Genomic DNA, 15,596 nt, shown 5'->3' with positions numbered 1-15,596 from the left:
GCTCGTCTTTCCTGCGCGGGGGTGGCCTTCGTCATCGGCAGGATCCGACGGTTGGGTCTGGAGGTGGCGCTTGATAAATCCCAGGCCCTGTTGTTTCACGGGGCCCGGAGAGCGCCGCCTCAGGGGGCCCACCTCGTGATCGGAGGCGTTCGCGTCGAGATCGAGGCAACCGGGTTGCGGTACCTCGGTCTCGTACTGGACGGTCGTTGGAGCTTCCGCGCTCACTTTGAAAGATTAGGTCCCCGACTGATGGCGGCTGCCGGCTCGCTGAGTCGGCTGTTGCCGAACGTCGGGGGGCCTGACGTGGTAGTGCGCCGCCTCTACACGGGGGTGGTGCGGTCGATGGCACTGTACGGGGCTCCCGTGTGGTGCCACGCCCTGACTCGTGACAACGTTGCGGCGTTGCGACGTCCGCAGCGCGCGATTGCGGTCAGGGCGGTTCGTGGATACCGCACCGTCTCGTTTGAGGCGGCGTGCGTGCTAGCTGGGACGCCTCCCTGGGACCTAGAAGCGGAGGCGCTCGCTGCGGATTACGCGTGGCGATGCGATCTCCGCTCCAGGGGGGAGCCGCGTCCCGGCGCGGCGGAAGTTCGAGCGCGGAAACTTCAATCTCGGCGTGCCGTGCTCGAGGCGTGGTCTCGCCGCCTGGCGGACCCCGCCTACGGGCGACGGACTGTCGAGGCGATCCGCCCGGTCCTCTCGGACTGGGTGAATCGCGACCGAGGACGTCTCACCTTCCGAGCGACGCAGGTGCTCACGGGACACGGCTGTTTCGGTCGCTACCTGCACCTCGTCGCCCGGAGGGAGCCGACGCCGAAGTGCCACCACTGCAGTGGCTGCAACGAGGACACGGCGGAGCACACGCTCGCGTACTGCACCGCTTTCGCGGAGCAGCGCCGCGTCCTCGTTGCAAAAATAGGACCGGACTTGTCGCTTCCGACCGTCGTGGCTACGATGCTCGGCAGCGACGAGTCCTGGCAGGCGATGCTCGACTTCTGCGAGTCCACCATCTCGCAGAAGGAGGCGGCGGAACGGGAGAGGGAGAGCTCTTCTTCCCTCTCGGCGCCGTGCCGCCGCCGTCGAGCCGGGGTTCGGAGGAGGGCGTTTGTCCAGCTCCAGCCCCTATGAGGAGGCAGTCTCCTCCCGGTGATGGTCACGGGGCGACCTAAGGGGGTTGAGGCTGCGCCGCACGCTACCGTCACTCTAGCGCGCTGGCACCAGGAGGACGGGACGGCGCGTCGGCGGCTGCGGACTGCGATGCGGTCCGCATTTTCGTCGTCGCTGTCGTCGCCGAACATACTGTTGAAGAGCAACCCGGTCGGCGGTGTATCGCGTTCCGACCCGGCAGGCTGGTTCTGGCCCAGCGGGGTATCCCGGAACACCAGCGGCACCGCCCGGGCGGCCTGGTAGGGCCGCCGTACCGCGGAGACCGACGTCGTTGGTCGTCGACTATCGCCTCGACGACCCGTCGGTCGGGCGTCCTCGGGGTGGCGCCGCGTGTCTGGTTGTAGTGTTGACCGCGGGAACCCCCCTACTCTGAACGGGTTCTGACCCCGGACGGAGATCGGACGTCGGGTGTAAGAGTGCAGGGGAGTCGTTTAGTGGGTGGGCCCTAAAATCCTTGGGCCCGCGATCTGCTCTCAACACCTGCAGATCGTTGAGTCTCACATACCCCGCGCGCCCCCTAGGCGCGGGGACCTCGTAGGAGGTTCGGCCCCCGGCCCGAAAAAAAAAAAAAGGTGGCGCATTTACGTTATAAATGTCTATGGGCTCCAGTAACCACTTAACACCAGGTGGGCTGTGAGCTCGTCCACACATCTAGGCAATAAAAAAAAGGAAAAAAAAGGAGGCTAATCGGACGGTGTGTAACTAGCTTATTGGTATTGCAGCGGCAACCTACCCGTATATGAAAAATTAAAAAAGTTAAATATCTAACAGTAGTTTTAATTATTTTATTTCTTTATTTATTTATTCAACTTCATGCACAAATAAACAATGGCGGACTTAATGCCTGAGGCATTCTCTACCAGTCAACCAAGGGTGGTGTAGAGAGTTCTACGGTAGGCGTATTGCTTATTGCGAAAATAACAAAATGGATAATAATATTACAATATACAATTAAACATACACGGTATACATGTATATATATCATTACATATAACAACGTACACAGTATTATATCATGATTTTAATATAAAATTTACACATATATCTATAAGTTTATAATCACTATCATATTATATATTCACATACATATATAATCATATATACACACTTATGCACAACAACAACAAAATAACACATTTATCAGAGAAAAAGAAGAAGAAATGTGTCTTCGACTCATGAATATCGAAGAATAGAATTTACTAAAACAACAGTATTTTTAAATGTGACGTAACATAATATCACGCTTGTGTCTTTCGCTGCTCTCCGTATTTCTCTGCTTTTAATTTTAACCGTGCATTTTCAACATAAAACTTTCTATGATATCACCACACAAAGATTTTGAACGGAATCCTAAAAACGCACGAAACTTAATTTAGTCGAGGCAAACAGGAATCTCTCATGGACGCAAACGCTGAGATAAGTCCCGAACAATCCGAAATGTTTGTGGAAAATATCCGAATAATTTAATTTTACATTTCACGTAACATCGGCGAGGGCCTTCTCCTCCGGCGACATTCTTTATTTCCGGAATATTCTATGTAAAGGTTGTACTCGATAGCGGGTAACTTCTCTGAAGCATCCGATTTTGCTTTGATGTATGCGGCAGTTGGTAATTCGAGCAGAAAAACAGTCCAAAAATATTGTATTAACAAAGAAATAGGAAAAGTTACGACACATGTTAGTAACTATACTTTTTTATTGCATAACCACGCGAAAGAGCTCTTGACTCAACTGATGTTAAGTAGCAACTGGAGCAATAGACTTGGTCTATGTCTGAATCTCAATCTATCCAGTAATTACGCAAATTATAATTTCAGCATATTTGAATTTTATTACATAACGGTATCATTGATCCTGCAAATCATTCATGAACATAAGATAAGTACTTTTTTTATTATGAAAATTAGTGGGATTTGAACACCGGTTTTTTTGTACTTGAGGTTTACTAGGCGTCTTATACTTTTGTCTACGGCTACCTACAAATATTTTAAACTTTTGTTGATATTGAACATTACTTAAAGGGTTCTTGTTGTGATTTTCAATTTTAGGACTTTTCGATGTTTTGGCGTGTTACAAGCCCAATGATCACGGGCAGATTGAAGACTATGGATAGAATGTTAGGAGCAGTCAAATCTGTCCACCGTCTTTCCGCTTTTGGAGTTACCATTGAAACTCGGTGACTTACTCCTACAATATACATATTATTACGAGTGTTAAATCATTCGTTATATTTAACGTATATACTTAGTATATGTGATTGAAATAAGAGATAAATATTTAAATCAATTAGTGATAAAGATCTTAACAAAACAGAACAGAAACATAGAATTCAAAACGCGAATAGCTCACAGGCACATCAAACAAGTAAATACTTTTGGCGGGGGTATTTTCTATTTCTGGTCTCATCTCGAAGGCAAACAGACGTTTCGGAAACACAATTTAAGTTCGTCAACACGCTATTGCTGTGTTACCGGCCCTAGTATAATTTGTTTGCACCCCAGCGTAGTTCTGGTTCGATGACTTGACTACCCGAATATTATGATTGGATTTTTTTATTGTTTTATTGGTGTCAACGAGAGAGTGGCTAATCTGAACCGGAAATGATAGTTACTGGCAATGGATATTGGTAATGTCAGTACAGTCTATTATACAGTATATGGGTAGGGCAGACAAATGAAGCCTTATTATTAATGTGCATGAGATAGAGACCGTTCCCGTCAAAACAGTAATAAGCCACAAAAAAAAAAACTTCTCTAATATTTAGTACATTGACAGTGACACTGAGATCCAAAACAGCTGGACCGATTTTGGTTTTTTTTTTATAAATATGCTTGCTTCTCTTAATGCTTTTTGGGCGTACTATATGGCACTACAATCGGGGCCTACATTTTGTTGACTATAATTATTTATAGCACGATGCTAGTAATGACAAACAGATATTTCTTATTTTGGTGAGTTCAAATTTCCTTAACCCGCAATGTATTACAAAGTTGCGATTCATTTTTTTTTGACTTTTGATTACTCTGCGTGTCGTACAAAATACTAAATTGTATCTTTTCGTAGATGCCTTTTTTCTATCATATTTTACCTTTTTCTCCTCAGTTTTTCAAACGCATCTTTTTTGTTTACCAATCATTGAAGAATTTAGTGTTAGAGAGTTAGAGATAGAGAGACAGAGAGAGAGAGAGAGAGAGAGAGTTATTTACAAAAGTGTCATTACTGAAACAAACGAGAAAGTGGGATGCATAATTTAAATTAACATTTTAAGTCTCAGTAGTTTTCATTGGTTTTCGAATACACGGCGATCACTAATAATAATGAAAATATGAATTAATTGAAAAATTATTCTTTAATTAGTAAGGTTACATGCTGACTTCTTTAAAGTCTTATCTTTACCTTTTCGGCGAAAGATACGAGCAAAGTTATTGAGAAAGAAGTTAGGAGGCGTAATTAAAGCGAACGCCAGTGATTTACTAAATGATGTCTATTAGAACAGGACTTCACCAAAGATTAGCTTTGTGCAGATAGCAAATATTGCAAAACCAATTTATCCGGATTTCAAATTTTCTTTAAATCAAATACTGATGTGGATACTTTGTTTTCTTAGAGCATCTAATTATGCCCAGTTTTTTCGTCACGAATATTTATAGTTCGTCAGCAACAGTAACAATATAGTAAAACTGCATTAATCACCATCAAACAAATTAGATGTGACACAATAAAAAGTTTAAATAGGCTATCAAACTATTAGGCGTTAAAGCAATCAAAAGTACCCTCTATCGTTTACATTCTACAGGGGGAACGGCAGGGAGAGTTGTGAACAAGTTGTGACGACCTCATCACAGTTTCCCTGCAAATGAGTAAAGTGCGCCTGTGCGTAATGTGACTTGCTTTCAAGAAAAACCATCCATTTCGTTATGTGAGGCAACGTCAGGCGCCGTCTAAATGAAATCGAATAGTAAATCACTTCAATAATTTTTGATTATCTTACTATATCTATACTAATATTATAAAGAGGAAAGATTTGTTTGTTTGTTTGTATACAATAGTTGTTTGGAATAGGCTCCGAAACTACTGAACCGATTTGAAAATTCTATTTTTTATTTTATTTTATTGCCGTTGTCACTATTTCTTCTTTCACAATTCTTTCACTGTTTGGAAGCTACACTATTCCCGTGTGACATAGGCTATAATCATTTTTGAAAAAAAATAGGGATCCTTACTAAAACTCCAATAATGTACCTAAAATATTCTTTACATCGCGTGCCCTGCGATAAGCTATTGATGATAGAATAAAATTATTTACAAAAAGTGTCGCGACAGCATATTTCTAACTATTATAGTTATGCCGCAATAGGTGTTCTTTTTTTTTAAAAATAAAACATCATCAAATATCGTTGAAATTTTTGTTAAAGACCCGAGCGGAGCCGGAGCGGGCCGCTAGTAATAAATAATATTATTCGTAATCGACATATGATACTTTACTTTGACTGACTCGGTGGTACCGTAGTTAGTGGCCCTGACTGCTGGGCCGACTGAGTTTCTCGCCGGATCTTCTCAGTGGGTCGCGTTTCCGATCCGGTGGTAGATTCTGCGAAGAACGGCTCTTGATAGGGTTCGTGTTAGCAACGTCGTCAGGTTTGAGTCCCGTGAGCTCACCTACTAGTTAAGGTTACGCTGAAATAGCCTCTCGAGGCTATCAGCTTAGGTAGGAAAAAAAGAAAAAAAAAGCTGCGCCTATTTACTATATATTACTATTTTACACATTGTGTGATGAACAGGTTTGTTTGCTCTTTGTCTGGGTGTTTATTATATACTAGTGGTCCCGCAGTAGTCGATATTCGATTAAAATTAATTGAAATTATAAGTTTAAACATTATTATGGTTCTATTGTCAAAGACTATTATACTTCTATAATCACAGATTTCGCCAATACTACACTATAGACAAATAATATTAAAGATAAACAGCATTAACCTATTCTCAATTTGACCACAGACTAAGCAATAACAAAAGTTTGACAGTAAACAAAGAGTATATATTTGTATGTGTCAAATACATGGTAGTGTGTGTAATGTTTTTTTTATTGATTTAATTTATTACTAATGTATAATTTAAAAAAAATAGCATTTTGCACTCCTCTATATTCTCTATAAGTGTAGGAAAATTCATAGTACTCCGTCCGCGCAATTTTTGTAAAAAGGGTTACAAAGTTTTTGCTTCACGTATTGATATATAGATATATTTAAAAATATTTAAGTACTTGATAAACACAGTCTCTGGTACACAGAGAATGCTAAATTTTGGTCGGAAGACCGTGCGTGATTTGTTCCCAGTTATTATTATTATAGTTGTTATTATTACCATAGATAATACACATAAAATTATTACTACTTTATTACTTTCATCAAATGTTTCTATAAGTATACCAGAGTATACAAAAAAAAACCACGATCAGTTCAGCTCGGCTTACAGCGCCATTTTGTCCTCACAAATGCATTTGTGTAATGTATATAAATGCGTAGTTTAATTAGAATTCAGTGTATAAGAACATTATGTATTTAAAATCTTTGATGCTACACAGCTGAGAGCACACAGTTTCAAGTGGCTGTCGGAGTTCATAGACATAGACGACACCACGTCAATGTCACTTACCTTGAAAGATAAGGTTGAAGTTTTAATTGTATTGCATTATTATTATTTTTTTTATTGCTTAGATGTGTGGACGAGCTTACAGCCCACCTGGTGTTAAGTGGTTACTGGAGCCCATAGACATCTACAACGTAAATGCGCCACACACTTTGAGATATAGTTCTAAGGTCTCAGTATTGTCACAACGGCTGCCCCACCCTTCAAACCGAAACGTATTACTGCTTCACGGCAGAAATAGGCGGGGCGGTGGTACCTACCCGTGCGGACTCACAAGAGGTCCTACGATCAGTAATTACGCAAATTATAATTTTGCGGGTTTGATTTTTATTACACGATGTTATTCCTTCACCGTGGAAGTCAATCGTGAACATTTGTTAAGTACGTATTTCATTAGAAAAATTGGTACCCGCCTGCGGGATTCGAACACTGGTGCATCGCTCGATACGAATGCGCCGGACGTCTAATCCTTTAGGCCACGACGACTTGAATAATAGTTGTTCTATCCGTTTTGGGGAGCAGCTTTATAGGGATGGTCTTGTAATGAGCACGTGTTTTATTCGTGCTACTGATAGTTTTTTGGTTTGGAGTTCGTTTGTTTCAATGCTTGGACAGCTAACAGAACTCACAGCGCTTGAGATATGTGGTTTATTTTTCCCATTCTTTCGACTGAAACACTTCGTACTTTGCGCTAGAAACAGGTGAGGTGGTGATACCCATTCGTGGCGCTTACAATACCACCAAAGCCCACTGATTTTCTCGTCGGATCTCCTCAGTGGGTCGCGATTCCGATCTGGTGGTAGATTCTGCGAAGCCCTACTCTTGCTTGGGCTAGTATTAGCAAATTCTCTCAGGTTGAACCCGTGAGCTCACCTACCCGTCCGCACGTAGTTTAAATAGCTGGCTACCAGCGAATAGGTCGAGAAAAAAATAAACACCAGAAATTACGGAAAATATATGTATATGTACATAGTCAGGTCATAAATTCTGTCACATGTTTAATGTAAAATAATTGAAACAAGTTTATTCATTATGTAACCATTCATATACCAAAATGAACTTAACAAAACATAGATTCTTATGACACTAAAGTTAATTCAAAATGACCTCCGTGATTTTGAATACAGGCCTTCAATCTGCTTTTTCCTCCAAGTGTTGCCATATCTTGTAATCTAACGGATTCAAATCTGGACTGGAGGAGGGCTAGTCTTCGTGCCGGATGAAGTCGTTTTCACGCGCCGCCAGCCAGTCTTGTGTGCTCCTCGCTCTATGAGCTGGCGCCGAATCTTGTTGGAATACCCAGTGCCTGTTATTGAACATGGTATGAGAAACAGGTACCACAAGGTTCGCCAGGACTGTATTTTGATACACAACTGCATTTGTTTTTACACCTTTCTCACAAAAATGTACCTCTGTTAAGCCCCAATAAGAAACTCCCAACCATACCATGAGCGAGGATGGAAAATGACCTCGTTGGACACGCGGAATACGGTTGCTCGCTTCTTCACTACTGTGTGCGTACACCTTATCATTTTGTTTGTTGTAGCTCTCTTCTACGGTAAAAATTTTTTCATCCGAAAAAAGAATTTCCCGATATTTTTTCCCGCGTACCGCTTCAACAAGGCGCGGCATCTCTTCAGTCTCAGGTCCATTACACGAGCATTCAAACGATGTCCTGTTTTTCTTCGATATGCCCGAAGCCCTAAGTCTTCATTTAACACCCTTTTCACCGTGGTTCTGCTTACCCCATCTGAAGGGCCAACAGTTTCTGCTTACGTTTGGGATTTCTTTGAATTCGCGCCTTCACAGCTTTTATCACTGCTGGAGTCCTAACAGACCGAGAGCGACCACTTCTTGACCTGTCACCTACACTAGAGTCTTCATAGTATCGTTTGATGGTACGATAAACGAATCTTTTGGTTATATTCAAATTTTTCAGTATGTTAAAAATTTGAATTGGCGCGTAACCGCAACTGTTCGATTCGAACCCAGCGACCTCGTGGCAGCCTAGGGCTACGGAAACCAGCACGAGGTGCGCGTCGAACATGTGCCGCGATTCGCGGCGCCGTATGTACTATTTTAACAAAATATCATGCAATCACTCACCGGAACCGATGCCTTCGTCTTCTCACGCCGTATCACTTAGGGAGAAGGGTATGGGGCAGGAATGGATAAGGATTAGCGATGATACACAACTTTAGCGTAGACCGTCAATATACAGGTACCGTCCCGTTCGAGAAGCAAGACAAAGTGACAGATGTCAAGTCGCGACGGCACCGTCAAATCGCGACCCGTGTTGCCGTGGTAAGAATTCAAAAACTAACGGATTGGTTTCGAACAGTCACCCGCCCGGACAGGTCCCCTACCTGTCCCTAATCAACTGGCAGCCGGGACAACGTTGTGACCGCTCGTTTGAGAACCGAGTCCCCGACCAGAACCTCTGCAGACCGTGGGGTCCCATCCTTACCGGGAAACAGATTAACAATGCGCCCCCTACGCCAACGCAGTGGCGGCAGGTTAGCATCCTTAACCAACACAAGGTCACCGACGTGAGGGGGACTGGTTCTATCCGTCCACTTAAAGCGCTGCTGGAGCAGATGTAAATACTCAAGGGACCAACGTTTCCAAAAATCTTGGGACATCTGCTGCAACATCTGGTATCGCCTCAACCGTCCAGGCTTGATATCCGAGAGGGGATACTCCGGCAACGCATTGAGTGGCTGTCCTATCAAGAAATGGCCTGGAGTTAACGACTCCAAGTCATTCGGGTCTGAACTGAGCGGGCACAACGGCCGCGAATTAAGTACCGCTTCAATTTTACAAAATACCGTAGTTAACTCCTCAAAGGTGAGCGAGGTTTGCCCTATCACGCGCATCAAGTGAGTCTTAGCCGATTTTACTACTGCCTCGAAAATTCCACCCCAGTGGGGGCATCCTGGAGGACTGAAGGTCCACCGAATACCGCGACGAGAGAGGGCCGTTTCAATATCCACCTGGTTATTGTTCAAGAAATTTACTACATCCCGCAAGTAACGGTCCGCACCTACAAAATTCGTTCCGTTATCGGAGCGTATCAATTCGGGTAAACCTCGACGGGACACAAATCTATCCAAGCTCGCAATAAAGGCTTCAGTTGTAAGGTCGGCAACAACTTCAAGATGTACAGCTTTGGTTGAAAGACAGACAAAGACGCACAGATAAGCCTTAATTAACCTAACATTCCGCAAACGTGAAGCCTTGATCATGAAGGGCCCAGCGAAGTCCGTACCAACTCCAGAAAACGGCCTCATCTTCTTCACTCTGTCTGAAGGCAGATCTCCCATCTGAGGCTGCATCGTAGACGCCTTAAGCCGATAACAGGGTAAACACCGGAAAAGGACGCTCCGAACCGTACGACGCCCTGACAGAATCCAAAATTCCCTCTGGAGGGATGCCAGCAGCGCATTGCAACCGGAATGCGAATTTGCGATGTGGCGATCCATCACCAACAGGTCAACTAACTGGCTCTTCTTGGGAAGTAAAAGAGGATGGCGCGCCGAATAAGGTAAATTGGAGTTACTTAATCTACCTCCCACTCGAATCAACCCCTGGCCGTCTACAAAGGGGCTTAGACGAGCGATAGCTCCACGAAGCTTAGGGCGCTCAGTCCTTAGCGCCTTCAATTCTGAATGAAAGCTGGTGGCTTGCACAACTTCAATTAATTTCAGCAGTGCCTTCTTCCGCTCGATGGGACACACAACAGGTGTCATATTGCGTTGAGACACCGACAAACGACAATTCCGAATAAACCTCAAAATCCAGGCGGTAACCTTAACCAGCTTGTCCAAGGAGCTATAACGGTTGATGAGCAGATCCAAATCCAACCCCTGAATCACTCCTCGATCCTGGAACTGCGCCGGTGCAGCCACGAGACCTGGAGGAACTCCTATGCGAGAGGGTGGCCACTGAGAAGCCTTCATTGTGAGCCACTGGGGACCCCACCATAACTGATGATCAACTATTTCCGATGCTAAGCATCCCCGAGAAGCGCAGTCCGCCGGATTGAGCTCACCAGGCACGTGTCTCCATGTTAGAGGGACCTCAGATCCTTGAATCTGGGAGACACGGTTGGCCACGAAAACTTCAAGTGTATGAACCGAAGCCTTCAACCAGCACAACACTATCTGGCTGTCTGTCCAAGCATACACAGTGTTTTCTAAATCAATAACCGACCGTAAACTAGTAGCTGTATGGTTTAACAACCTAGTCAGTAGAGCGGCACCAGACAACTCGAGCTTCGGAATGGTCATGCGTGTCCGAAGCGGAGCGACCTTACTCTTAGCTAACACCAACCGTATATCAACCCTTCCAGTTGAAGAAACCGTTCGCAAGTATACCGCAGCTGCGAATCCGCGTTCCGAGGCATCCGAAAACCCGTGGAGAGACGCCTTGTATTTGCCCGCAGGAACCAGCTTCCGAGGTATTGACACGTGGTTAATATCAGGAAGAGACGAGAAAAAGTTCAACCAATCCTTCAATAGGTCACCAGCAATCCCCTCGTCCCATGACAGGTTAGCAGACCACAGTCGCTGCATGAAGCACTTTAAGAGAAAAGTGACAGGAGCGATCCAACCGTTTGGATCGAAGGTTCGAGCAATTGTGGAAAGCACCGTTCGCTTAGACCATACCTTTGGATTTTCCAACTCCACCCGATAGGTAAATTCATCTTGAATCGGACGATATTGAATCCCTAGGACCGACAGCATGTTAGGGTTATCGACATTCTCGAAAAGATGGGGATCCTGTTGATACTCCGTTGGCAAACCAGTCAACAACTCAGGACAGTTAGACAGCCATTTTCTCAACTCGTACCCGCCCCTGCTCAAAAGGCGGATCAGTTCATCCTTGCGTGATAAGGCCTCTTCGACACTGTCGGCGCCCGTACATACGTCATCGACATATAGGTCCCGTTCCAAAATGTCCGCAGCACGAGGGTAGTGCAACCGTTCCCTCACTGCCAGCTCCCGCAAAGAACGAACCGCCAAATATGGACTCGACCGCAACCCGTAAGTGTTCGTGTTCAGTTCATAAATTTTTATGGGCTCATCTGAGCTTTCACGCCAGAGAATGAGTTGATACCGCCTATCCTCCGGATGAATCACCGTTTGCCTGAACATCATTCGGATGTCTGCCACGAAAACGATCTGGTGCCTGCGGAAGCTCGTCAGTATGTCTGAAATGTCCCGGTTCAGCTTTGGACCCGAATGGAGACACTGATTTAACGAGACGCCGGAGGAGGTCGTAACCGAACCGTCAAACACGACCCTAATTTTACCGTTAGGAGTTTTCAAAACCGCATGATGAGGCAGGAAACAGTGCTCCGTAGCACTCCAATCTACCTTGGAAACCGACATGTGACCTAAGGATTCATACTCCCGCATAAACTCTACATATTTCTGACGGAACACCGCGTCGCGCCTCATGCGTCTCTCCATTGACAAAAGTCTAGTCTCTGCTGCCTTCCTCGAACTGCCTAGCAGTGGGCGATTCGCCCGAAAAGGAAGTCTTAACAAGAACCGGCCCGAATAGAGACGACCCGTATTATTCTGGTAAAACAGCTCACATTCCTCCTCATCCGGGTTAACTCGATAAGCTGTAGGAGGTTCTTCTAGTTCCCAAAACCGTTGGACTACTTCCGAAAGCGTAGACCCGACCAGAAAATTGTCCGATTTCCTCGCAGCGACCGGCCGGAACGCAGGACCCAACAATACATGCCCTAATTTTGTGTCCATTGCAACCAAACCCTCCGCATGAAGAACGCGCTTCCCAGTCAGGAGCAGCTTCCCTAGTACATCCGCCCCAAGTAGTACGTCTACTGGCCCCGGTGTGTCAAACTTGGGGTCCGCTAGCCGTAAGTCTGAAGTCAATGACCGTATGTAACTATTTACCTTCACCGGAGGGTGACGACCTATCACCTCAGGCATCACCAAAGCTGAGACTCTAAACTGTAAGCGAGGGTTAGGATTCGATGAGAAAATAAATGAAGTGTGACCGATCACGTCCGAAATTCTAACATTGCCCACTCCACGAATAGAATGAGAAGACTTGTAAATAGGATTGCCCAACCGTACTGCAAGGTTGCTCGACATAATACTGCCCTGTGCGCCGGAATCCAACAGAGCTCGAGCAAACACAGTGTTGCCATCCGAATCCAACACCCGAACAGAAGCGGTAGGAAGTAAAACAGCTTCTGGGGCTGGGGCAACACTGCAGTGAGCGGCAATTTCCTAGCGGGGGCCCGGGTCCCCGCTATCCCGGTCGGCGCGCGACGGAAGGTCGTAGCGTGCCAGCGGATCCCACGCTCCCACATAAGGCCCTCGTTTCCCGTCCCGCCTCATATACCTCCGCGTACGATGGCCAAACGGGCCAAACACTGGAGGGAGTCGCTCCAGCGTCGGCCGCTCCCTCAGCGGAGGGGAAAACCGTACTTCTGAGGGAGGGGGAGACGAGTGAGCAGGGCTACTCGATCCAGCAGGCGAACACGGCCCCGCACGGGGGGACAACGTGGCCACCCCGGCGTAGCTAGTGGGCATCCGCTGGCACCCGCCCGCAGTACCTAACCCGGCGCCTCCCTGCGAAGCCTCTTCCCGAGGGTCCACGCCGCCGAATTGGCGAGGGCTACGACCGGTGCGCTCACCGGTCGGCGAGGCTGGATGACTGCGTCCGGATGACCTCGGAGTGGCGGCAGACTCCAGACACAGGAGGGCATGGTGCCGACCGTCGCAATTAGGGCACAATTGTGGCTGTGGACAGACGCTCGCCGTGTGCGGCCCAAAACAAAAAAAGCACCATCGCCGCTGGGCAACGATGTTGCGTCTACCCCTGATGCGCGTCGACCGGAACCTCGGACAGGCGGCTACGTCGTGCCCGCTCTCATGACAGAAGGCACACCGTGGGCCTCCCACCGCTGCCATGAGCGCAGTCAGTCGTTGAGACGGCCCCCTCTTATCCCCTCCCCCTCCCCTCTGAGCAACCGAAACGGCGTGGCCGGAAGCCGGCACACGCGACCCAGAGGAGGAGGGCGGTGGCATAATCTCGTGTCTGCGACTTTCGGCTTCTAAAAACGCAAGCAGACTGGCCAGGGTAGGCAGTTCGTCCCTACCTGCGTTGTCCTGCTGCTCGAATCGAGTGAGCACCCCAACCGGCAGCCTACCTGCAACAATATAAAAGAGCAGATATGACCATTGGTCTACTGGTAGACCCAAATTGCCCAAGGCCTTAGTGGCCACCGTAACTGGATTCAGTACCTCGGCTCTGATATCGGAAGCCCGAGAAAGTTTGGGTATCGCAAACAGCCTGGCCAGCTGAGCGTCCACCAACCGTCGTTGATTTTGATATCGGTCGAACAGGATCTGGCGTGCGACCGCATAATTGTCGTTGGTGATAGGCAAGTGTGCCACCAATTCACCAGGTTCACCTCGCAGAGCACCCCGAAGCTGAGCCATCTTATAAGAGGCAGTCAAGTCCGACCGACCATGGACCAGGCTGTCAAACAAATTTATAAAGCCGACCCACTCGTTCAGATCACCGTGGAAGATCGGCAGGTCAATGGAGGGGAGGCGTGATATGACGCCTGACGAAGTTCCCGAACCTCCATTACCACCGGAAGACGACTGCTTCTTAATATCGGCCACCCGTTGCAGAATGGCATCAGCGTACTCCTGACACTGGTCCACGTCAAGACCGATGGCATGGATCACCTCCTTCTCCACTTCGGACCCCAAAGCAACGAGGTCAGACAACCGATCGTACACTACCTCCAACCGTTCGTGCACCTGAGACGCCCTATCGAGCAATGCTGCATCCCTATCCGTTCTGTCAACCAAAGCATGAGCTGATGCGAACCATCGGAGCTCACTAGTCACCTTCCCGCGAATGTAGGACACCGACATGTTACTTGCAGTTTACAACCAGAACAAAAAAAAATCAAAAAAAATTTCAAAAAAAATTCAAAAAAATGTCAAAAAAATAAAAAAAAATAAAAAAAAAATTCAAAATCAAAATTTAAAAAAAATCAAAGGAATTATTTAAAGGAGTGTACGAGTGAGCCCACCAAAATATTCCTACTCCTAAGTATTTAGGTAACCTAGACCTCACCACTGTACCAAGGACACCCCAACAAATAAGAACAAACTTAAAATTAAAAGTTATAAGATAGAAAATTGCTGATACCAGGTTTTGAGTTGCAACTAAACTCAAGCGCACCTGGCCTCTAGACTATAACTAGAAGCTAGTCACCAAGCAGGACCCAATCAACAATTTACTATCACAAAGTATTCACACTGTTCAACGGGTAAGTCAAATAACAAAATTAAAATTAAAAATTAATTATATGATAGCAAATTGCTGATAAAAATTTGTGAATTAATTTTCAAACACTGATGGCCTCAGGACTATACCAAAGCCAGTCACCAAGCAGGGCCCACAGTCAGCAATCCACTACCACAAATTCAAACAAGTAATTTAAATTTAGAACAAATTAAAACAAATAACAAAAAATATATATAATAGCAAATTGCTGGTATAAGTTTTGAAATGACACTCATACACCGTTGGCCTCTGGACTATAACTAAGCTAGTCTCCAAACAGGGCCCAACCAGCAATCTACTACTACAAGTTCAACAAGTACTCCAGTTATATTCAATTACAAATGTGTTGCAGCTCAATTATACTAAAATATAAGTAGGAAGTGAGCTACAATCATACACAAATTAATAATAAATTATAAACCCAAACTGTA

General features: G+C 46.0%; 2 protein-coding genes across 2 annotated transcripts in view; one reads left to right on the top strand and one right to left on the bottom strand.

The window, feature by feature from the left end:
- Positions 1 to 15,596, top strand: part of LOC134199939 (uncharacterized protein K02A2.6-like) — a 933,609-nt gene that overhangs the window by 212,098 nt on the left and 705,915 nt on the right. The gene's annotated exons all lie outside the window — the stretch shown is intronic.
- Positions 1 to 15,596, bottom strand: part of 6tox (antimicrobial protein 6Tox) — a 55,370-nt gene that overhangs the window by 38,985 nt on the left and 789 nt on the right. The window contains exon 2 of the transcript XR_009974586.1: positions 8,923 to 14,008. The gene's annotated coding sequence lies outside the window, so the exon portion shown is untranslated. The remainder of the gene's footprint in view (positions 1 to 8,922; positions 14,009 to 15,596) is intronic.

The sequence above is a fragment of the Bombyx mori genome, chromosome 13 (assembly GCF_030269925.1).
Source record: "Bombyx mori chromosome 13, ASM3026992v2".
NCBI lineage: Eukaryota > Metazoa > Arthropoda > Insecta > Lepidoptera > Bombycidae > Bombyx > Bombyx mori.
Note: the sequence above shows the minus strand (reverse complement) of the source record. Positions and strands in the feature narration are given on the sequence as shown.